This window comes from Macaca thibetana, chromosome 2 (genome assembly GCF_024542745.1).
Source record: "Macaca thibetana thibetana isolate TM-01 chromosome 2, ASM2454274v1, whole genome shotgun sequence".
NCBI classification, from domain to species: domain Eukaryota; kingdom Metazoa; phylum Chordata; class Mammalia; order Primates; family Cercopithecidae; genus Macaca; species Macaca thibetana.
In genome coordinates this window covers 172,393,728-172,419,043 of record NC_065579.1, presented here as the reverse complement: position 1 = coordinate 172,419,043, position 25,316 = coordinate 172,393,728, and the positions used below count along the sequence as shown (strand labels likewise).

Below are 25,316 nucleotides of genomic sequence, written 5' to 3'. Positions count from 1 at the left end.
ATCACATGTTGACTTCTTGATAAATAAGATGAGATGACATGTAAAAATACTGCCAGTAAGTGGACAAAGCAGGATACTCAGTTGAGGTCCTGATCATGATGTGAAGTTCTTTTTGAATTTTATGTTTTTAAGGATTAAGTGAATTAGAGTATCTTAAGCCTCTAACTGTATTTGGGACATAGTAGATACTAATATTCTTTTCTTTCTTTTTTTTTTTGATTGAATAAAGTTTTATTTTTCCAAATGTACAGTTGGTTGGACCTATTCATGCATCTTCACCAGCAGCTGGAGCATCTCCACCCTTGGTATTTCTGGTGTAAATTACTTGAGCTCTGTGCTTTGAAACCAATTTGATAAGTCCTTTACTAAGGAGCTCCTGAAGGGCTGCCCTGGCCAGGGAACCTCGAATCTTCAGTCTCTCAGAGACCATAGCTGGGGTTATAGTTTATAGTTGGGAACTTCCTTACGGAGTTTGTCGTAGGTAGCTTTGTCAAACAAGACTAACTTATTGAGCTTGTCCCGAACTTTGCCTTTGGACCACTTCTTCTTTTTGGCCTTGCCCCCGGATTTGTTCACTGAGTCTTTGTCTTTCTTGGCTGACTTTCCGGCCTCCTTCTTCCTCTTGTCGTCCTTGGGCGGCATTGCGAAGCTTGCAGAGCAGCAGCGGACACAGCAGCCTTGCTAAGATGTCGGACAAAAAGCCTAATATTCTTTTCTTTGCTTGTCTTCCATTCCCTTCCCTGTTCATGTAAATAATGATTCTGGCAACCAAGAAACATACGAGCTGATCAATTATTGAGCAAATGTATTTAAAATACCCACTGCGTGCCTGGCATTCCTGGGCTTTGTGTAGAACACTAGAGTTGTTGCTGGCTAGCCAAGTCTTTAAGAAACATACTTTTAAAAATTATTTTTTTTATCATAGTAAAATTTACATAACACAGAAATGATTATTTTAGTCATTTAAGTGTACAGTTCAGTGGCATTAAGTACATTTACAGTGTTGTGCAACCATCACTATCCATTTTCAGAAATTTTTTATTATCACAAACAGAAACTCTGTACCCGTTAAATAATGTCCTTATTCTTCTCTTAGCACCTGGTAACCCTTTCTGTCTCCATGAATTTGCCTGTTCTAGGTATCTCTTATTAGTGGAATAATACAATATTTGTTTTTTTGTGTATGGCTTATTTCAGTTAGCATAATGTTTTTAAAGTTTATCCATGTTGCAGCATGTATCAGAACTTCCTTTTTGTTGAGATGGGGTCTCACTCTGTCACCCAGGCTGGAGTGCAGTGGCATGATCTTGGCTCACTGCAGCCTCAACTTCCTAAGCTCAGGTGATCCTCCTACCTCAGCCTCCTGAGTAGCTGGGACTATAGGCACGTGCCACCGTGCCTGGCTAATTTTTTGTAGTTTTGGTAGAGATGGGGTTTTGCCATCTTGCCCAGGCTAGTCTCGGACTCCTGAGCTCAAGTGATCCGCCTGCCTCGGCCTCCCAAATTGCTGGTATTACACTGCACCCAGCCAGAATTTCCTTTCTTTTTTAAGGCTAGTATTCTGTTGTACGTATTTGCTACTTTTGTTTATCCTTTTATCTGATGATAGACACTTAAGTTTTTTCTACCTTTTGGCTATTGTGAATAGTGCTGCTATGAATATGGGTACACAAGTATCTGTTTGAGTCTCTGCTTTCAACTTTTTTGGGCATAAACCTGCAAGTGGAATTGCTGGATCATATGGTAATATTATTTTTAACTTTTTCAGGAAATGTCATACATTTTCCACAGTGGCTGTGCCATTTTACATTCCCACCAGTGATGCACGAGTTCCAGTTTCTACACATCCTTGACAACGCAGTTTGTATTTTAGTAAATGCACTTCTTGCAGTATTTTCCATAAAACATAACCATCCTAATGGATGTAAAGTAGTATCTCATTGTGGTTTTGACTTGCATTTCCCTAATGACTAAGGATATTGACATCTTTTCATGTGCTTGTTGGCCATTTGCGTATCTTCTTTGGAGAAATGTTTATTCAAATCCTTTGTTCATTCTTGAATTGGATTGTTTTTATTTTCATTGCAGAGTTGTAGGAGTTCTTTATATATTCTGGATATTAATCTACAGTCAGATATATGACTTACAAATGTTTTCTCCCATTCTGTGGGTCGTCTTTTTAATCTCTTGATAGTATGCTTTGATGTATGAAAGTTTTTAATTTTGATGGGGTCCGGTTTATCTGTTTCTTCTTTTGTTGTCTGTACTTTTGGTATAGTATCCAAGAAATCATCACCAAATTCAACATCCTTCAGAAACATACTTTTTGTTTGTTTGTTTTGTAAAGAAAAGTCTTGGGGTTGATCCAAAGGGAGTGAGTTATCCAAACTGTTCACAGTGAGTTACAGATCAAACTTCTTGTTCTACTTTTTCCCCGCTTCTCACTACTGCCCTTGACTAGTCTTAAAAAAAAATTTTTAAAAGTCTTGGGGGAGAAAAGGAGGAGGGCAAGGATTGAAAAACTGAGTATTGTGCTTGGTATTTGGGTGACTGAATCAATAGTACCCCAAACCTCAGCATCACACAAAATACCCAGTAACAAATCTACACACGTACCCCCTGAATCTAAAATCAAAGTTGAAATTGTTTTAAAAAAGAGAAAACTCTCCAGGGAAATAGAGAATAATTGAGGTCAATGTATAATAATTTCCAGTTGAAGGTGGTAGATAACGAATATATAGTTGTTCAGAGAAGAGGGAAAACAATGTAAGTACCTTAATAAAATCTTAGCTTTACATCAGTTTACTCTGAGCGAGAAGAAATAAAGTGCAAGTCCAGAAGACATAGTGCTTGCCCAACTAAAGAGGAGTTCTGGGAATAAGCCAAGCCCTTGGAATAAGCGACAGTTGCATAATCATTTCAAATAAACAATTTGGATGTACGTAGGATCTTGTATATATATTTATTTATTGTGTACACTTTTATCTCCCAGATCCAATTATGCTTTTAAGAATAGGCAAAAGCTTGTTGTGAGGTGATGGATTGATGGTGAATGGGAGTGAGAAGTAAAGCAATTTTTGCAAGCAAGAAGATCAGTTTTGCGATCTGGGAGGCCCCTTACTTTACACTAAAATATCTATTTGTATAGTTTTGTTCCATTGATGAGAGGAAAATATTTGTGATGACATCCATGTGTCCTAAGTTTCTATGGCACTTACAACTTGAGTTGTTCCCCATAATTCCTCATATATCTAGATTATCTATCTATCTATCTATCTATCTATCTATCTATCTATCTATCTATCTATCTATCATCTATCTATCTATCATCTATCTATCTACCTATCTATCTATCTTAATGCCACCTAATCATCTTTCAATTCAGAGTATGAATTTACAATTAAATTCTGAGTAGTTCCTTGAAGTAGATCTGGGAACGTTGAGAACTCCAAACAGAATTGCTACCCTATTATCCAAAGCCTGACTCCAAATTCCTATTTGTTATGTAATTCTTTGTTGGACTGGTATTTAAACACACATTCCTTTGTATTTGTCCTCCATTTCCTGGAGCTTAATTTTCTTCTTAGAGCAAATCGATCTTCAGCTTTGGGAGGATCCAGATCATAAAGGGTCTTGTGTGTCCGGTCAAGATGTGCAGATACTGTATGTCATAGATTGGGAAGCCAGTGAGAAGACAGGATTATATTGATTTGTTAGAAAGTTCACCCTGGCAGCATGGTGGAAAAGAGTTTGGAAGCAGATGGGATGAGGCTGATGGTTTTACTCTCCCCTTCTTCCCTTCATATTCCAACCTCACTGGGGAAAGGAGCCTTATGTTGAATATTATAATCCCATGAAGAAACAGGGAGAAAGGGGTTTGAGAAACAGAAACACAATCAACACTGACATACAAACATGTTGCTATGGGGATCTATTGTCAAAACCCTGAGATTTCTTTTGCAATGTTTACCAAGCACTCAGCCCATCAGACATGAAACACCTAGGCTCATCACTCCCCTGGTTCTGGCAGGCAGGTTTCCTCACTTCTGGTTTATCTTTCCTACAGAGCAACTGGTCAGATGCTGAGTGTTGGGGATTGGGACAGGCAATTTATATTCTAAAATGGAGGCTTTATATTTTTAATTTTCCCTCAAAAAATTTCAAATGTACAGAACCAAAGAGATAACAAATTATTGATTTAAAATAAAATCAATAATTTTCAATATTTAATTAAATATTTAATTTAATATTAAAATAGTAGAGAAAGGAACTCTGCTATTCCTGTCACCATGTTCAATAATTAGTAATATTTTGCCATACTTGCTTTATTAATAAATCTACATTTTTGCTGGTCTTTTTTATTCATATTATTTTGATTGATTGACACATCATAATTATAAATATTTATGAGGTACAATGTGGTATTTTGATATATGTATAGAATGCGAAATGATTAAATCAAGTAAATTAACATATCCATCACCTCAATTATGTATCTTTTTTTATGGTGAGACATTTGAAGTTTACTCTGTTATTTTGAAATATGTAATATATTATTGTTGACTATAGTCATCTTGCTCTGTGATAGATATTAAAACCTATTCCTCCTGTCTGTCTGACACTTTATACTCTGATCAACAGCTCCCTATCACCTCTCCCAGCCACTCTCTGGTAACCACCATTCTACTCTCTACTTGTATGAGTTCAATACTTCTTAGATCCCACACATAAATGAGATCAGATAGTATTTGTCTTTTTGTGCCTGGTTTATTTCACTTTTTGCTGAAGTATTTAAAAGCAAATTTTCTCATGACCTCATGTCATTACACCTCTACATGCTTCATTATGCATCTCTTAAAAAGAAACATTTTCTTACATAATCATAATTATCACATCTAACAATATTAACAGTGATTCTTGGGTAACCTCTAGTATATCCAGTCTACATTTAAATGTCCCTACTTGTCTTAAAAATCTATTTGTGTAGTTGATTTGTTGAGCTAGGATTCAAACAAAATCAAAGATATTTTCTAAACATTTCATTATACTCCAGATATTAGGTTTTCTCTGACAACTTCTTGAACCCCACGTTTTCAGTTTGTATTGGAGTGCTTTTATGTGGTTCATAATTTTGGAAGCCATTTCTATCCATTTCATTAAATCAGTTACCATGTATAGTAGGCTGAATAATGTCCTCTCCCCTCTGTTCTCCATGATATCCAGGTCCTAATCCCTAGAACCGGTGAATGTTAACCTACATGGCAAGAGAGATTTTGTAGATGTGATTAAGTTAAAAATCTTGAGATGGGGAGATTATCCTGGATTATATGGGTGAACATTAAATGCACTTACATATGTCCTTATAAGAAGGAAGTGGAGGTTGGGTGTGGTGGGTCACACCTGTAATCCCAGCATTTTGGAAGGTTGAGGTGGACAGATCACCTGAGGTCAGGGGTTCGAGACCAGTCTGGCCAACATGGTGAAAATCCGTCTCTACTAAAAATGCACAAATTAGCCTGGTGTGGTGGCGGGTGCCTGTAATCTCAGCTACTTGGGAGGCTGAGGCAGGAGAATTGCTTGAACCTGGGAGGCGGAGGTTGCAATGAGCTGAGATCATGCCACTGTATTCCAGGCTGGGTGAAAGAGTGAGACTGTGTCTCAAAAAAAAAAAAAAAAAAAAAAAAAAAAAAAAAAAAAAAAAAAAAAATTAAATAAATAAATAAAGAGAAGGAAGTGAAGAGAGATTTAATACAGAAGACAGAAGGCCATGTGACAGAAGCAGAAGGAAACAGAGTCACAGAGAGAACATGCTACATTGCTGGCTTTGAGGATGGAGGAAAGGGCCAGAGCCAAAGAATGCAGGTGGCTACTAGAAACAGGAAAAGGCAGTGCAAGGGATTCTTTCCTCGAGACTTCAGGGAGCCCTACCTACACCTTAATTTCATTCCAGTAAAACTGATTTTAGAGTTCTGGACTCCAGAACTATAAGAAAATAAATTTGTGCTGTTTTAAGCCACCAAGCTATTAGCAGTTTGTCAGAGCAGCCATAGGAATCTAATACACCATGTTTCAAAGGTATCTATTAAGTAGGAATTCTGTTCTCTGTGGAAGATAGTTCAGAGGCCAGAGCTACTGGAGAGGCAACATGCAGGTGAGGAAATGGTAATGAACTTGGAACTGGCTTCTAGACTACATTCTGTCAAAGACTTTGAACCAAGTTGACCTTTCTGATATTCATTTCCCACATATATAAAAATCAAAGGAATGGGCCAGGCACAGTAGTTCACACTTGTAAGCTCAGCTGTTTGGGAAGTTGAGGCAGGAGGATTGCTTGGGCCTAGGGGTTTGAGGCTGCAGTGAGCCATGATCATGCCAGTGCACTCCAGCCTGGGTGACAGAGTAAGACTCCAACTCAAAAACAGACAAAACAAAACAAAACACAAAAGTCAAAGGAATGGGTGGGATAAATTGTCCTTGAGGGTCCTTTAACCTCCCTACTCTGTCCATCAAGTAAGATGGACAAGGCAACAGAACAGTAGAACAATGAGGGCAGAGGAAACAACATAGGACACCAAATTCTTATAAAAGGCCTCAAAGCTTAAGGGAATGTGTGGAAGGACGTGGGGAAGGTAGGGAGGAGGGTAACATTGCAAAGTAACCAAAACAATCTTATGACTTTATGTTGGTGTTTGTGCTGGTATGGAGTGTGTTTAAGTGCTGTTTTGTGGACGGAAATGCCTAGGGTCTTACTGAGAAGCATCCCTCCTTTTCTTCCCTGTTTCTTCACTATGTCACAGCATACCCATAGCAGCCTGATCTGCAAATCAGCAGTGTAAAGAGCTCAAATCTAGAGGCTGAAGGCTTATTGCATTGACGTTCCCATCCTAGAGGTCACTGAATGCAGAACATGGGAACTTCTGGGCTTCCTATGCAACAGCTTGCTTAAACCTGGAAGGGACCCCTGGCTGGGAATAGTCACATTTCTCAAATGGTTAATGGATCTTCTACTGGGTTAAAAGCTTTACATTTGAAATCGTCCTATCTTCACAAAAAATCTCTCTGAAGTAGTTATTGGCACCTCTGTTGTGTTAGTAAGGAAACGAGGTTCAGCAGAAGGTGTGATTTTACCCGAGATGACACAGCTGGCAAGTGGTCAAGTCTGAATCCTTTTCTAATGTTTGTTTATGGTCATAAATTCCTCTTTAAGCACAACTTTAATTACACATAATAAATTTAATGTGTCATATTTTCATTAGCATTAGTTCAAAATGTTTTCTAATTTCCATTGTGTTGTTTCATTAGTCTGTAGGTTATTTAGAAGTATATTTAAACGTTCCAGGTAGGTGGGATTTTCACTTATTTGTTAGTTATTAATTCTAGCTTACTTGAACTGTGGTTAGAAAACATTTTTATGTATACTGTTAAGCTTAGAAATGTGTAGGACTTGCTTATGGCTTGCAATATTTGTAAGTATCTGTTTATACTTGACAAGAAAGTGTATTCTCAAGTTCTTAGGTGTCCTTTGTGTGTCAGTTAAATCCAATTCTTTGCTGTGCTGTTCAGATCTTCAATATCTTTAGTAAGATATTGCTAAGATTCTACTGAGATGGTGGATTTGTCCATTTTCTCTTTTAGTTCTGTCATTTTTTTGCCTTATATATTTTGATGCTATGTTACCAAGGGTAGATGATGAATTATATTTGTTATATATGTCTATGGACTGAAACTTTTATCTTTTTAAAGTATCCCTCTTGCACCCTTTTCAATAAATGCTATGGGGAAAAATCTGATTGCCATAGACAGAAGAATGAAACTGGATGCCTATCTCTCACAATGCACAAAAGTGGTTCAAGATTAAAGACTTACCTGTAAGACTTGAAACTATAAAAACACTAGAAGAAAATCTAGGGAAAACTCTTCTGGACCTTGGCTTAGGCAAAGAATTTCTGACTAAGACTTCAAAAGCACAGTAAACAAAAACAGACAAACGGGACTTAAACTAAAACTCTTCTGCAGAGCAAAGAAAATAAGCAACAGAGTGAACAGACAACCTGCAAAATGGGAGATAGACAATGGAGACTGAGTCAAGGAGTGACCGAGAGGTGGAGGATGAGAAATTACTTAATGAGTACAAAGTATGTTATCTGAGTGATGGATGCCCTAAAAGCTCTGACTTGACCATTATACAATCTCTTCATGCAATGAAATTGCACTTGCCCTCCATAAATTTATATAAATTAAAAAGTAAAATATCCCTCTTTACCTTTAGTAATGATTTTCCCTTTAAAATCTATTTTAACTATGTAGCAGACCCTCTTAATATTCTTCTGATATTTCCCTGTCACTTGCCATTGCTGTGCACCCTGATGGTTTTCCTACTGCCATCACCAATACTCCATTTGAGAGCTTTCTCTGGTAAGCTTGGTTCATGTGCAGGGAAGGGAGGCCAAAGGTTCTGGGAAGTTGAAACGCCAGTAGCAGTCCTCATCTAGTGACAGATGGAAACTGGAGGATAAATAACTCAGCTTCATCATCTATTGGGTGGGACCACTCTGAGGGATATTCTTTATTATCTCTCAGAGGTCCTCAGCAGGACTGACTCCCAGGTGTCCTTTGTGGTAATCTGCTAACTAATACCTGGCATTGGCTTGTTTCTCTTCCTTTTATCACCCTTTCCCCTTCCCATTTCTCCTATTAGAGCTTCTTAGGATCACTTTGCAAATGAACTATGTGCTATGGTTTGAATATTTGTCACCTCCAAAACTCATGCTCAATTTAATCCCCAACGTAGGAATATTGAGTGGTGCAGCCTTTAAGATGTGATTGGATCATGAGGACTCTGCCCTGGTGAATGGATTAATTCATTCATGGATTAATTGATGAATTAGTGAGTTAATGGATTAATGGGTTATCATTGGAGGGGAACTTGTGGTTTATAAGAGAGATACCTGAGCTAGCATCTTAGTATGCTCAGCCCCCTGTCTGTGTGATGCTCTGCACTACCTTGGGATCTTCTTTATCCTTTTCTTCCAACTTTAAAAAATATTATTTCTTTTAAATAATAGAGACAGGGTCTCACCATGTTGCCCAGGCTAGTCTCGAACTCCTGGGCTCAAGCAGTCCCCCAACCCTGGCCTTCTAAAGTGCTGGGATTACAGGCATTAGCCACCATGCCTGGTCTCTCCCCAGTTTTATTCCTTATAACTAGGATGCTATTCATCCTGGTATGTCCAGGAACAGTCCCAGTTTACGCCCATTGTCACAGTGTAATTATTGATAATGCCCCCTTCTACTTTCAAATCGTTCTGCTTTAATGATGAGTTAAATGATTGCCCTACTTAGAGTGTTTTCATAACACTTAGACCTGCCTCTATCACTACATGATTTACAATGTGCTATGTTGTTGTATTTTAATTGTTTTTTGGATTTGTCTCCTTCATGGGATTTAGTGTAGTCACTGGGAATGATTTTCTTTACTTCTGTAGACTCCAGCATATATACCTGGCATTGGGAGGAGCTCAGCCATGCTCGTCGGACATGTGAATGTTTTTGAAACCTTGCTTCTTTCATTTTGTGCACAGTAGGTGCTCAATAAATCATTTTTAATTGAAGTAGATAGCTGTCTGTTATGAAAATGAGAAATGAGTCTGACAAGAACACTGCTGCTTCTCTCTGCCCTCCTTTATTTGTGGTCGTCAGCTCAGAGATCTCATTTTACCTCCAGATTCGTGAGTCATCTCTTCCTCTTGCCTCACCCATAGCTATTTGAATTCTTTGAAAACTGGAGTTAGTTATCCTTTTCAAGCCTCCAGTGAGTGCTGTGCTGACCTGATTTCCAGTTGCTGGGTGCTTGCTTTGGGCAAGTGTACCTCCACAGTTGAAATCTTCCCTCCACCCCAAGCTCCTGAGGCTCTCCCCACTCTGTCATCTGTTTCAGAAGCAGCTTTTGTAGCATCTTGCTTTTACCTTTGAGGCCACACCCACTGTTGGTTACTTCATCCTGTGGCTATGTCTATACAAGTGAAATGAAGTGCATAATGAAGTCAACGGTGGGTTTAATTCAGGCCACTTTTGCCTGACACTTCTTCCTGTTGCTGTCAGCTCATCGCCTCAGCACCCCCGCCTCCATCCCCCTTATTGTTTGGAGGCTGGAATCTGCTATGCCACAGGAGTATTTTCTGGGCCTTGTCATTTACTTGAAATGATGGAAGCCATTTTCTTTCTTCAGGAATTATGAGACCTAATCCACCTGGATTGAGCAAATGGGTTGTTCTTCCTGCTGGTTGCTAAAAACCATCACGTATTCAGTTTTCAACAAACAATTGTTGAGAACTTACTAGGTACAAGCAATAATGCCAACAACATTTTGTCTTCAGGGAGTTCTCTAGAGGCTGTGGGCATGCATGGCTCAAATCCACTTGCATGAGAAGCTCATGAGGAGGGTAGTTAGCTGATATTTCCAGCTGCGGCCCCTCTGGATCCGCCCCTGCTTTCATGCTGCCAAGTCACACTTTTCTGGGGATTCTTCTAGCTAGTAACTGAATGTGGTAGTTGTATGGTACCAGAGTCAGGCTATTTCTGGCTGGCATGGGACTCCTCTAATGAGAAGTCTTCGCCTGAGGTCTCCTGGTCGGCCTGGCTGAGACTCAGCGCTGCAATGTCATCTGACTCCTACTACCCCGTCTTCCTCCTTTCCTCCTCGTCTGAAGGCCCTCCCTGCCCATGCTGGCTACCCCTCCCCAAATCCTTCAAGGCATTTCTCCCAAGAAATCTCCTGCATGACTAATTTTGTCTTGGCATCTTCTTCTTAGAAGAGTTGAGCTGACACAAGTTTCCAGTCCAGTATTGTAGATTAAACATGTGCACAAAGAACACAGAATATTCTTCATTGTATTCCTCTCCAACATTAAGTAGTGAGATTAAAGTACAACAGGGACAGATAATCTTAGATTGCAAAAAGAGGTATATTTTATATTTACCATAGTTTGTCATTTCTGAGAGGACAAGGACCATGACCAATATAATTATTTGTTCAGGTGAACAATTCTTTGTTCACTTGTCATGGGTGATAAGTAAAAGCACTTAAGAGAAGAAAAATAATAATAGTTTTATAATTGTAATAATCATAATAATTTATTGAGGGCCTTATCTCTGCCAGGCATTAGGTATTTTGTACATCTTTTTTTCCAGTCTTCATAACAATCAAAGAAGATATTACTGTCATCTCATTTTGCAGATGAAGAAAGTGAAAAATAAAAGAGGTTAAATAGATTCCTTATGGTCAGCCAGACACAGTGGCTCACATCTGTAATCCTAACACTCTGGGAGGCCGAGGTGGGAGGATCACCTGAGGTCAAGAGTTCAAGACCAGCCTGGCCAACATGGTGAAAATACATGGTGAAAATCTCTACTGAAAATACAAAAATTAGCCAGGCATGGTGGCACATGCCTGTAATGTCAGCTACTCAAGAGGCTGAGGCAGGAGAATTGCTTGAACCGAGGAGGTGGAGGTTACAGTAAGTTGAGATCGCACCACTGCACTCCAGCCTGTGCAACACTGCGCCCAGCCTAATTTTGTATTTTTAGTAGAGATGGGGTTTTGCCATGTTGGCCAGGCTGGTCTCACACTTCTGACCTCAGGTGATCCACCCACCTCTGCCTCAGATTATTCTTTTTTCTGTCTTAAAAAAAAAAAAAAAAAAAAAAAAAAGATTGCTCAAGGTCACCCTGGGGCTAGTGAGTGGCTGTGTCAGGGTTTGGGTTTGTGAGGCTCTGATGCTCTTGAATTTCCCATGACACCATGCTCTGTCTTAAGGGTGATCTTCAGACTTAGGCCAAGTGGTAATCAGTCGGTGGAATTTGAGGAATATCTCTCCCAATGGGCTGGGGAGTCTATAGTCTAGACCAGATCTTAGTCCATGAGTTCTACATTCTTAGTATTTCATACTGTATTTTTAGGAACTTCTGAAAAAGAAAGATGATGTCTTCAAGATGGGCTTCTCCTTTTTTATTAGATCCTGTTGTCCAGAGTTGTAGAGCAAGAATGTACCCTAGAAAAAAGCCAGATACAAAAAGCCAATATGGTATGATTCCATTTATATGAAATTTCCAGAATAGGGAAGTGACTTAATGAGGGTGGGGTTTCTTTTTCGGGTAATGAAAATGTTCTGAAATTAGATAGTAATAATGGTTGCACAACTCTTTGAATACACTAAAAACCACTGAGTAAGTATACTTTAAAAGAGCAAATATAATAAATATATATACAGTGTATTAGGCTTCTAGGCTTTCTTTAGGACCTCAAAAACTTCTTACATTACAAATGTTTAATGCTAAACTAAATTATGATTCATCTCTAGGTTTTTACCTTACTTTTAGAGGTCGAATGGCTTTTTTACTCTAAAATGGGTGCGTACAGCTCATACTTTCAGATTATTTCTTTTTTATATTTGGAGATGGAGTCTTGCTCTGTTGCCCAGGCTGGAGTGCAGTGGTGTGATCTTGGCTTACTGCAACCTCTGCCTCCAAGGTTCAAGTGATTCTCCTGCCTTAGCCTCCCAGGTAGCTGGGATTACAGACATGTGCCACCATGCCTGAGTAATTTATTTTTATTTTTATTTTTTATTATACTTTAAGTTCCAGGGTACATGTGCACAATGAGCAGGTTTGTTACATAGGTACACATGTGCCATGTTGGTTTGCTGCACCCATCAACTCGTCATTTACATTAGGTATTTCTCCTAACGCTATCCCTCCTCCAGCCCCTCACACCCCAACAGGCCCTGGTGTGTCATGTTCTCTGCCCTGTGTCCATGTGTTCTCATTGTTCAACTCCCGCTTATGAGTGAAAACATGTGGTATTTGGTTTTCTGTCCTTATGATATTTTGCTGAGAATGATGGTTTCCAGCTTCATCCATGTCTCTGCAAAGGCCATGAACTCATCCTTTTTTATGGCTGCAGAGTATTCCATGGTGTATATGTGCCACATATTCTTTTTCCAGTCTATCATTGATGAGTACTTGGGTTGGTTCCAAGTCTTTGCTATTGTGAATAGTGCTGCAATAAACATACATGTGCATGTCTTTATAGTAGAATGATTTATAATCCTTTGGGTATATTCCCAGTAATGGGATTGCTGGGTCAAATGGTATTTCTAGTTCTAGATCCTTGAGGAATTGCCACACTGTCTTTCACAATAGTTGAACTAATTTACACTCCCACCAACAGCGTAAAAGTGTTCCTATTTCTCCACATCCTCTCCAGCATCTGTTGTTTCCTGACTTTTTATTTTTATTATTTTTGTTTATTTATTTAATTATACTTTAAGTTCTAGGGTACATGTGCACAATTGTGCAGATTTGATACATAGGTATACATGTGCCACGTTGGTTTGCTGCACCCATCAGCTCATCATTTACATTAGGTATTTCTCCTAATGCTATCCCTCCCCCAGCCCCCTACCTTCTCACAGGCCCCGGTGTGTGATGTTCCCAGCCCTATATCCAAGTGATCTCATAGTTCAATTCCCACTGATGAGTGAGAACATGCGCTGTTTGGTTTTCTGTCCTTGTGATAGTTTGCTGAGAATGATGGTTTCCAGCTTCATCCATGTCCTTGCAAAGAACATGAACTCATTCTTTTTTAAGGCTGCATAGTATTCCATGATGTATATGTGCCACATTTTCTTAATCCAGTCTATCATTGATGGACATTTGGGTTGGTTCCAAGTCTTTGCTATTGTGAATAGCAATGTAATAAACATACATGTGCATGGGTCTTTATAGTAGCATGATTTATAATCCTTTGGGTATATACCCAATAATGGGATTGTTGGATCAAATGGTATTTCTAGTTCTAGATCCTTGAGGAATGACCACATTGTCTTCCACAATGGTTGAACTAGTTTACACTCCCACTGACAGTGTAAAAGCATTCTCATTTCTCCACATCCTCTCCAGCATCTGTTGTTTCCTGACTTTTTAATGATGGCCATTCTAACTGGCGTGAGATGGTATCTCATTGTGGTTTTGATTTGCATTTCTCTGATGACCAGTGATGATGAGCATTTTTTCATATGTCTGTTGGCTGCATAAATGTCTTCTTTTGAAAAGTGTCTGTTCATATCCTTTGCCTACTTTTTGATGGGGTTGTTTTTTTCTTATAAATTTGTTTAAGTTCTTTGTAGATTCTGGATATCAGCCCTTTGTCAGATGGATAAATTTTCTCCCATTCTGTGGGTTGCCTGTACACTCTGACGATAGTTTCTTTTGCTGTGCAGAAGCTCTTTAGTTTAGTTAGATCCCATTTGTCAATTTCGGCTTCTGTTGCCATTGATTTTAGTGTTTTAGTCATGAAGACTTTGCCCATGCCGATGTCCTGAATGGTATTGCCTGTTTTCTTCTATGGTTTTTATGGTTTTAGGTCTTATATTTAAGTCTTTATTCCGTCTTGAGTTAATTTTGTATAAGGTGTAAGGAAGGGATCCAGTTTCAGCTTTCTACATATGGCTAGCCAGTTTTCCCAACGCTGTTTATTAAATAGGGAATCCTTTCCACATTGCTTGTTGTTGTCAGGTTTATAAAGATCAGATGGCTGTAGATGTGTGGTGTTATTTCTGAGGCTTCTGTTCTGTTCCATTGGTCTATATCTCTGTTTTGGTACCAATACCATGCTGTTTTGGTTACTGTAGCCTTGTAGTATAGTTTGAAGTCAGATAGTGTGATTCCTCCAGCTTTGTTCATTCGTTTTGCTTAGGATTGTCTTGGCTATGTGGGCTCTTTTTTGGTTGCATATGAAATTTAAAGTAGTTTTCTCCAATTCTGTGATGAAAGTCAGTGGTAACTTGTTGGGGATAGCATTGAATCTATAATTATTTTGGGCAGTGTGGCCATTTTTGTAATATTGATTCTTCCTATCCATGAGCATGAAGTGTTCTTCCATTTGTTTGTGTCCTCTTTTTATTTCATCGAGCAGTGGTTTGTATTTCTCCTTGAAGAGGTCTTCACATCCCTTGTAAATTGTATTCCTAGGTATTTAATTCTCTTTGTAGTATTTGTGAATGGAAGTTCACTCATGATCTGGCTCTCTGCCTGTTCTTGATGTATAGGAATGCTTGTGATTTTTGCACATTGATTTTGTATCCTGAGATTTTGCTGAAGTTGCTTATTAGCTTAAAGAGATTGTGGGCTGAGACTACGGGGTTTTCTAAACATACAATCATGTCATCTGCAAACAGAGACAATTTGACTTCCTCTTTTCCTATTTGAATACGCTTTATTTCTTTCTCTTGCTTGATTGCCTTGGTTAGAACTTCCAATACTATGTTGAATAGGAGTGATGAGAGAGGGCATCCTGGTCTTGTGCCGGTTTTCAAAGGGAATGCTTCCAGTTTTTGCCCATTCAGTATGATACTGGCTGTGGGTTTGTCATAAATAGTTCTCATTATTTTGAGATACGTTCCATGAATACCTAGTTTATTGAGAGTTTTTAGCATGAAAAGCTGTTAAATTTTGTTGAACGCCTTTTCTGCATCTATTGAGATAATCATGTGGTTCTGTCTTTGGTTCTGTTTATTTGATAGATTACATTTATTGATTTGCATATGTTGAGCCAGCCTTGCATCCCAGAGATGAAGCTGAGTTGATCGTGGTGGATAAGCTTTTAGATATGCTGCTGGATTTGGTTTGCCTGTATTTTTTGGGGGGATTTTCACATCAGTGTTCAACAGGGATATTGGCCTAAAATTCTCTCTCTCTTTTTTCTGTTGTGTCTTTGCTAGGCTTTGGTATCAGGATGATGGCGGCTTCATAAAATGAGTTAGGGAGGATTCCCTCTTTTTCTATTGATTGGAATAGTTTCAGAAGGAATGGTAGCAGCTCCTCTTTGTACCTTTGGTAGAATTCAGCTGTGAATCTGTCTGGTCCTGGACTTTTTTTGGTTGGTAGGCTACTTCTTATTTTTAGTTTTTATTATACTTTAAGTTCTAGGGTACATGTGCACAGTGTGCAGGTTTGTTACACATGTATACATATGCTGTGTTGGTGTGCTGCACCCATTAACTCGTCATTTACAGTAGGTATATCTCCTAATGCTATCCCTCCCCCCACCTCCTCCCCACAATAGGCCTCAGTGTGTGATGTTCCCCTTCCTGTGTCCAAGTGATCTCATTTTCAATTCCCACCTATGAGTGGGAACATGCGGTGTTTGGTTTTCTGTTCTTGTGATAGTTTGCTGAGAATGATGGTTTCCAGCTGCATCCATGTCCCTACAAAGGACACGAATTCATCCTTTTTTATGGCTGCATAGTGTTTCATGGTGTATATGTGCCACATTTTCTTAATCCAGTCTGTCACTGATGGACATTTGGGTTGATTCCAAGTCTTTGCTATTGTGAAAAGTGCCGCAATAAACATATGTGTGCATGTGTTTTTATAGCAGCATGATTTATAATCCGTTGGGTATATACCCAATAATGGGATGGCTGGGTCAAATGGTATTTCTAGTTCTAGATCCTTGAGGAATCGCCACACTGTCTTCCATAATGGTTGAACTAGTTTACAGTCCCACCAACAGTGTAAAAGTGTTCCAATTTCTCCACATCCTCTCCAGCACCTGTTGTTTCCTGACTTTTTAATGATTGCCATTCTAACTGGTGTGAGATGGTATCTCATTGTGGTTTTGATTTGCATTTCTCTGATGGCGAGTGATGATGAGCATTTTTTCATGTGTCCGTTGGCTGTATGAATGTCTTCTTTTGAAAAGTGTCTGTTCATATCCTGAGCCCACTCTTTGATGAGGTTGTTTGTTTTCTTGTAAATTTGTTTGAGTTCTTTGTAGGTTCTGGATATTAGCCCTTTGTCAGATGAGTAGATTGCAAAAATTTTCTCCCATTCTGTAGGTTGCCTGTTCACTCTGAAGGTAGTTTCTTTTGCTGTGCAGAAGCTCTTTAGTTTAATTAGATCCCATTTGTCAATGTTGGCTTTTGTTGCCATTGCTTTTGGTGTTTTAGACAAGAAGTCCTTGCCCATGCCTATGTCCTGAATGGTATTGCCTAGGTTTTCTTATAGGGTTTTTATGGTTTTAGGTCTAACATTTAAGTCTCTAATCCATCTTGAATTAATTTTCGTATAAGGAGTAAGGAAGGGATCCAGTTTCAGCTTTCTACTTATGGCTAGCCAGTTTTCCCAGCACCATTTATTAAATAGGGAATCCTTTCCCCATTTCTTGTTTTTGTCAGGTTTGTCAAAGATCAGATGGCTGTAGATGTGTGGTATTATTTCTGAGGGCTCTGTTCTGTTCCATTGGTCTATATCTCTGTTTTGGTACCAATACCATGCTGTTTTGGTTACTGTAGCCTTGTAGTATAGTTTGAAGTAGGGTAGCGTGACGCCTCCAGCTTTGTTCTTTTGGCTTAGGATTGTCTTGGCAATGCAGGGTCTTTTTTGGTTCCATATGAACTTTAGAGCAGTTTTTTCCAGTTCTGTGAAGAAAGTCATTGGTAGCTTAATGGGGATGGCATTGAAACTATAAATTACCTTGGGCAGTATGGCCATTTTCACAATATTGATTCTTCCTATCCACGAGCATGGTATGTTCTTTCATTTGCTTGTGTCCTCTTTTATTTCACTGAGGAGTGGTTTGTAGTTCTCCTTGAAGAGGTCCTTTACATCCCTTGTAATTTGGATTCCTAGGTATTTTATTATCTTTGAAGCAATTGTGAATGAGAGTTCATTCATGATTTGGCTCTCTGTTTGTCTGTTACTGGTATAAAGAATGCCTGGGATTTTTGCACATTGATTTTGTATCCTGAGACTTTGCTGAAGTTGCTTGTCAGTTTAAGGAAATTTTGCGCTGAGACGATGGGGTTTTCTAAATGTACAATCATGTCATCTGCAAACAGGGACAATTTGACTTCTTCTTTTCCTAACTAAATACCCTTTATTTGTTTCTCTTGTCTGATTGCCCTAGCCAGAACTTCCGACACTATGTTGAATAGGGGTGGTGAGAGAGGGCATCCCTGTCTTGTGCCAGTTTTCAAAGGGAATGCTTCCAGTTTTTGCCCATTCAGTATGATATTGGCTGTGAGTTTGTCATAAATAGCTCTTATTATTTTGAGATACGTTCAATCAATACCGAATTCATTGAGAGTTTTTAGCATGAAGGGCTGTTGAATTTTGTCAAAGGCTTTTTCAGCATCTATTGAGATAATCCTGTGGTTTTTGTCTTTGGTTCTGTTTATATGCTGGATTACGTTTATTGATTTGCGTATGTTGAACCAGCCTTACAATCCAGGGATAAAGCCCACTTGATCATGGTGGATAAGGTTTTTGATGAGCTGCTGGATTTGGTTTTCCAGGATTTTATTGAGGATTTTTGCATCGATGTACATCAGGGATATTGGTCTAAAATTCTCTTTTTTTGTTGTGTCTCTGCCAGGCTTTGGTATCAGGATGATGTTGGCCTCATAAAATGAGTTAAGGAGGATTCCCTCTTTTTCTATTGATTGGAATAGTTTCAGAAGGAATGGTATCAGTTCCTCCTTGTGCCTCTGGTAGAATCTGGCTGTGAATCTATCTGGTCCTGGACTTTTTTTTGGTTGGTAGGCTATTAATTATTGTCTCAATTTCAGAGCCTGCTATTGGTCTATTCAGGGATTCAAATTCTTCATGGTTTCATCTTGGGAGATTGTAAGTGTCCAGGAAATTATCCATTTCTTATAGGTTTTCTAGTTTATTTGTATAGAGGTGTTTATAGTATTCTCTGATGTTAGTTTGTATTTCTGTGGTGTCGGTGGTGATATCCCCTTTATCATTTCTTATTGTGTCTGTTTGATTCTTCTCTCTTTTTTTCTTTATTAGTCTTTCTAGTGGTCTATGAATTTTGTTGATCTTTTCAAAAAACCAGCTCCTGGATTCATTGCTTTTTTGGAGGGTTTTTTGTGTCTCTGCCTCCTTCAGTTCTGCTCTGATTTTAATTATTTCTTGCCTTCTGCTAGCTTTTGAATGTGTTTGCTCTTGCTTCTCTGGTTCTTTTAATTGTCATGTTAGGGTATCAATTTTAGATCTTTCCTGCTTTCTCTTGTGGGCATTTAGTGCTACACATTTCCCTCTACACACTGCTTTAAATGTGTCCCAGAGATTCTGGTATGTTGTATCTTTGTTCTCATTGGTTTCAAAGAACATCTTTATTTCTGCCTTCATTTCGTTATGTACCCAGTAGTCATTCAGGAGCAGGTTGTTCAGTTTCCATGTAGTTGAGTGGTTTTGATTGAGTTTCTTAGTCCTGAGTTCTAGTTTGATTGCACTGTGGTCTGAGAGACAGTTTGTTATAATTTCTGTTCTTTTACATTTGCTGAGGAGTGCTTTACTTCCAACCATGTGGTCAATTTTGGAATAAGTGCGATGTGGTGCTGAGAAGAATGTATATTCTGTTTATTTGGAGTGGAGAGTTCTGTAGATGTCTATTAGGTCTGCTTGGTGCAGAGGTGAGTTAAATTCCTGGATGTCCTTGTTAACTTTCTGTCTCGTTGATCTGTGTAATGTTGACAGTGGGGTGTTAAAGTCTCCCATTATTATTGTATTGGAGTATAGGTCTCTTTGTAAGTCTCTAAGGACTTGCTTTATGAATCTGGGTGCTCCTGTATTGGGTGCATATATATTTAGGATAGTTAGCTCTTCCTGATGAATTGATCCCTTTACCATTATGTAATGGCCTTCTTTGTCTCTTTTGATCTTTGATGGTTTAAATTCTGTTTTATTAGAGACTAGGATTGCAACCCCTGCTTTTTTTTGTTTTCTATTTTCTTGGTAGATCTTCCTCCATCCCTTTATTTTGAGCCTATGTGTGTCTCTGCAAGTGAGATGGGTCTCCTGAATACAGCAAACTGATGGGTCTTGACTCTTTATCCAATTTGCCAGTCTGTGTCTTTTAATTGGACCATTTAGCCCATTTACATTTAAGGTCAATATTGTTATGTGTGAACTTGATCCTGTCATTATGATATTAGCTGGTTATTTTGCTCATTAGTTGATGCAGTTTCTTCCTAGCCTCGATGGTCTTTACATTTTGGCATGTTTTTGCAATGGCTGGTACTGGTTGTTCCTTTCCATGTTTAGTGCTTCCTTCAGGATCTCTTTTAGGGCAGGCCTGGTGGTGATAAAATCTCTCAGCATTTGCTTATCTGTAAAGGATTTTATTTCTCTTTCACTTATGAAACTTAGTTTGGCTGGATATGAAATTTTGGGTTGAAAATTCTTTTCTTTAAGAATGTTGAATATTGGCCCCCACTCTCTTCTGGCTTGTAGGGTTTCTGCCGAAAGATCTGCTGTTAGTCTGATGGGCTTCCCTTTGTGGGTAACCCGACCGTTCTCTCTGGCTGCCCTTAACATTTTTTCCTTCATTTCAACTTTGGTGAATCTGACAATTATGTGTCTTGGGTTGCTCTTCTCAAGGAGTATCTTTGTGGTGTTCTCTGTATTTCCTGAATTTGAATGTTGGCCTGCCTTACTAGGTTGGGGGAGTTCTCCTGGATTATATCCTGCAGAGTGTTTTCCAACTTGGTTCCATTTTCCCCACTTTCAGGCACACCAATCAGACGTAGATTTGGTCTTTTCACATAATCCCATATTTCTTCGTGGCTTTGCTCATATCTTTTTACTCTTTTTTCTCTACACTTCTCTTCTCGCTTCATTTCATTCATTTGATCTTCAATCACTGATAGTCTTTCTTCCAGTTGATTGAGTTGGTTACTGTAACTTGTTCATTTGTCACGTAGTTCTCGTGTCATGGTTTTCATCTCTGTCCGTTCGTTTATGGTCTTCTCAGCATTGATTATTCTAGTTATCCATTCTTCCATTCTTTTTTCAAGGTTTTTAGTTTGTATGCACTGGGTACGTAGTTCCTCCTTTAGCTCTGAGAAGTTTGATCAACTGAAGCCTTCTTCTCTCAACTTGTCAAAGTCATTCTCCATCCAGCTTTGTTCTGTTGCTGGTGATGAGTTGCATTCCTTTGGAGGGGGAGATGCACTCTGATTTTTTGAATTTCCCGTTTTTCTGCACTGCTTTTTCTCCATCTTTGTGGTTTTATCTGCCTTTGGTCTTTGATGATGGTGATGTACTGATGGGGTTTTGGTGTGGGTGTCCTTTCTGTTTGTTAGTTTTCCTTCTAACAGTCAGGACCCTCAGCTGCAGGTCTGTTGGAGTTTGCTTGAGGTCCACTCAGACGCTGTTTGCCTGGGTATCAGCAGTGGAGGCTGCAGAAGATAGAATATTGCTGAACAGCGAGTGTTCCTGTCTGATTCTTCCTCTGGAAGCGTTGTACCCAGCCGTGTGAGGTGTGAGGTGTCATTCTGCACCTAGTGGGGGATGTCTCCCAGTTAGGCTACTCAGGGGTCAGGGACCCACTTGAGCAAGCAGTCTGTCCTTTCTCAAATCTTAACCTCTGTGCTGGGAGAACCACTGCTCTCTTCAAAGCTGTCAGATAGGGACATTTACATCTGCAGAGGTTTCTGCTGCTTTTTGTTTAGCTATGCCCTGTCCCCAGAGATGGAGTCTGCAGAGGCAGGCAGGCCTCCTTGAGTTGTAGTGGGCTCCACCCAATTTGAGCTTCTTGGCGGCTTTGTTTACCTACTTAAGCCTCAGCAATGGCGGGGGCCCCTCCCCCAGTCTTGCTTCCTCCTTGCAGTTAGATCTCTAACTGCTGTGCTAGCAATGAGGGAGGCTCTGTGGGCGTGGGACCCTCCCGGCCAGGTGTGGGATATAATCTCTTGGTGTGCCGTTTGCTAAGACCCTTGGTAAAGCACAGTATTAGGGTGGGAGTTACCTGATTTTCCACGTGTTGTGTGTCTCAGTTTCCCTTGGCTAGGAAAAGGAATTCCCTTCCCCCTTGTGCTTCCCAGGTGAGGTGATGCCTCACCCTGCTTCAGCTCTCGCTGGTTGGCTGCACCCGCTGACCAGCACAGACTGTCCGACACGCCCCACTGAGATGAACCCGGTACCTCAGTTGAAAATGCAGAAATCACCTGTCTTCTGTGTTGCTCATGCTGGGAGCTGGAGGCTGGAACTGTTCCTATTCAGCCATCTTTGGTTTTTAGGCTATTAATTACTGACTCAATTTCAGAACCTGATATTGGTCTATTCAGAGATTCAACTTCTTCCTGGTTTAGTCATGGGAGGTTGTATGTGTCCAGGAATTTATCCACTTCCTCTAGATTTTCTAGTTTATTTGCATAGAGGTGTTTGTAGTATTCTCTGATGGTAGTTTGTATTTCTGTGGGATTGGTGGTGACATACTCTCATCATTTTGTATTGCATCATTTGATTCTTCTCTCTTTTCTTCTTTATTATTCTTGCTAGCAGTCTATTTTGTTGATCTTTTTAAAAAACCAGGTCCTGGATTCATTGATTTTTTGAAGGGTTTTTTGTGTCTCTATATCCTTCAGTTCTGCTCTGATCTTGGTTATTGCTTGTCTTCTGCTAGCTTTTGAATTTGTTTGCTCTTGCTTCTCTAGTTCTTTTAATTGTGATGTTAGGGTGTCAATATTTGATCTTTCTTGCTTTCTCTTGTGGACATTTAGTGCTATAAATTTCCCTCTACATGCGGCTTTTAATGTGTCCCAGAGATTCTGGTATGTTGTCTTTGTTCTCATTGGTTTCAAAGAACATCCTTATTTCTGCTTTCATTTTGTTATGTACCCAGTAGTCATTCAGGAGCAGGTTGGTCCATGTCCATGTAGTTGTGTTGTTTTGAGTGAGTTTCTTAATCCTAGTTCTAATTTGATTGCACTGTGGTCTGAGACACTCTTTGTTATAATTTCTGTTTCTCAGCATTTGCTGAGGAATGTTTTACTTCCAATTATTTGGTCCATTTTAGAATAAGTGTGATGTGGTGCTGAAAAGAATGTATTTTCTGTTGATTTGGGGTGGAGAGTTCTGTTGATGTCTATTAGTTCTGCTTGGTCCAGAGCTGAGTTCAAGTCCTGGATATCCTTGTTAATTGTTTGTCTCATTGATCTGTCTATATTGACCGTGGGGTGTTAAAGTCTCCTATTATTATTGCATGGGAGTCTATATCTCTTTGTAGGTCTCTAAGAACTTGCTTTATGAATCTGGGTGCTCCTGTATTGGGTGCATATATATTTAGGATAGTTAGCTCTTATTGTTGAATTGATCCCTGTACCATTATGTAATGGCCTTCTTTGTCTCTTTTGATCTTTGTTGGTTTAAAGTCTGTTTTATCAGAGACCAGGATTGCAACCCCTGCTTTTGTTTTTGCTTTCCATTTGCTTGGTAGATCTTCCTCTATCCCTTTATATTGAGCCTATGTGTGTCTTTGCACATGAGGTGGGTCTCCTGAATAAACACACTGACGGGCCTTGACTCTTTATCCAATTTGCCAGTCTGTGTCTTTTAATTGGGGCATTTAGCCCATTTACATTTAAGGTTACTATTGTTATGTTTGAATTTGATCCTGTCATTATGATGCTAGCTGGTTATTTCATCTGTTAATTGATGTAGTTTTTTCCTAGCATCGATGGTCTTTACAATTTGGCATATGTTTTCTGTGGCTGGTACTGGTTGTCCTTTCATGTTTAGTACTTCATTCAGGAGCTCTTGTAAGGCAGGTCTGGCAGTGACAACATCTCTCAGCATTTTGCTTGTCTGTAAAGGATTTTATTTCTCCTTCATTTATGAAACTTAGTTTGGCTGGCTATGAAATTCTGGGTTGAAAATTCTTTCTTTAGGAATGTTGGATATTGGCTCACACTCTCTTTTGGCTTGTAGGGTTTCTGCTGAGACATTTGCTGTTAGTCTGATGGGCTTCCCTTTGTGGGTAATCTGCCTTTTCTCTCTGGTTGTCCTTAACATTTTTTCCTTCATTTCAACCTTGGTGAATCTGACAGTTATGTGTCTTGGGGTTGCTCTTCTCAAGGAGTATCTTTGTGGTGTTCTCTGTATTTCCTGAATTTGAATGTTGGCCTGCCTGGCTAGGTTGGGGAAGTTCTCCTGGGTAATATCTTGAAGAGTGTTTTGTAACTAGGTTACATTCTTCCCATCACTTTTAGGTACACTAATCAAACATAGATTTGGTCTTTTCACATAGTCCCACATTTCTTGGAGGCTTTGTTCATTTCTTTTCACTCTTTTTTCTCTAATCTTTTCTTCTCTCTTTATTTCAGTAACTTGATCTTCAACCGCTGATATCCTTTCTTCCACTTGTTGGAATTGGCTATTGAAGCTTGTGTGTGCTTAACGAAGATCTTGTACTATTGTTTTCGGCTCTGTCAGGTCATTTAATGTCTTCTCTACGTTGGTTATTCTAGTTAGCCATTTGTCTAACCATTTTTCAAGGTTTTTAGCTTCCTTGTGATGGGTTAGAACATGCTTCTTTAGCTTAAAGAAGTTTGTTATTACTAACATTTTGAAGCCTACTTCTGTCAACTCGTCAAACTCATTCTCAATCCAGTTTTGTTCTCTTGTTGGCAAGGAGTTGTGTTCCTTTGGAGGAGAAGAGGCGTTCTGGTTTTTGGAATTTTCAGGCTTTCTGCTCTGGTTTTGCTCCATCTTTGTGGTTTCATCTACCTTTGGTCTTTGACGTTGGTGATCTATGGATGGGGTTTTGGTGTGGATGTCCTTTTAGTTGATGTTGATGCTATTCCTTTCTGTTTGTTAGTTTTCCTTCTAACAGGCAGGCCCCTCAGCTGCAGGTCTGTTGGAGTTTGCTGGAGGTTCATTCCAGACCCTGTTTGCCTGTGTATCACCAGCAGAGGCTGTAGAACAGCAAATATTGCTGCCTGATCCTTCCTCTGGAAGCTTCATCCCAGAGGAGCACTCACCTGTATGAGGTGTCTATCGGCCCCTACTGGGAGGTGTCTCCCAGTCAGGCCACATGGGGGTTAGCGACCCACTTGAGGAGGCAGTCTGTCTGTTATTGGAGCTCAAACACCATGCTGGGAGAACCACTTCTCTCTTCAGAGCTGTCAGGCAGGGACATTTAAGTCTGTAGAAGCTGTGCTGCCTTTTGTTCAGATATGCCCTGCCCCCAGAGGCAGAATCTAGAGAGGCAGTAGGCTTTGCTGAGCTGTGGTGGGCTCTGCCCAGTTCAAGTTTCTCTGCTGCTTTGTGTACACTGTAAGCATAGAACCGCCTACTCAAGCCTCAGCAATGGTGGATGCCTCTCCCCCTGCCAAGCTCCAGTGTCCCAGGTTGATTTTAGACTGCTGCACTAGCAGCGAGCAAGGCTCCTTGCCTGTGGGACCCACCGAGCCAGGCATGGGAGGGAATCTCCTGGTCCTCCAGTTGTGAAGACCATGACAAAA

General features: G+C 39.7%; 1 protein-coding gene and 1 pseudogene across 2 annotated transcripts in view; both read right to left on the bottom strand.

The window, feature by feature from the left end:
* Positions 1-25,316, bottom strand: part of RPL24 (ribosomal protein L24) — a 488,826-nt gene that overhangs the window by 254,132 nt on the left and 209,378 nt on the right. The window lies entirely within an intron of this gene.
* Positions 207-642, bottom strand: LOC126947858 (40S ribosomal protein S25-like; annotated as a pseudogene). The gene has a single exon (XR_007723224.1). The product of XR_007723224.1 is annotated as a 40S ribosomal protein S25-like (transcript).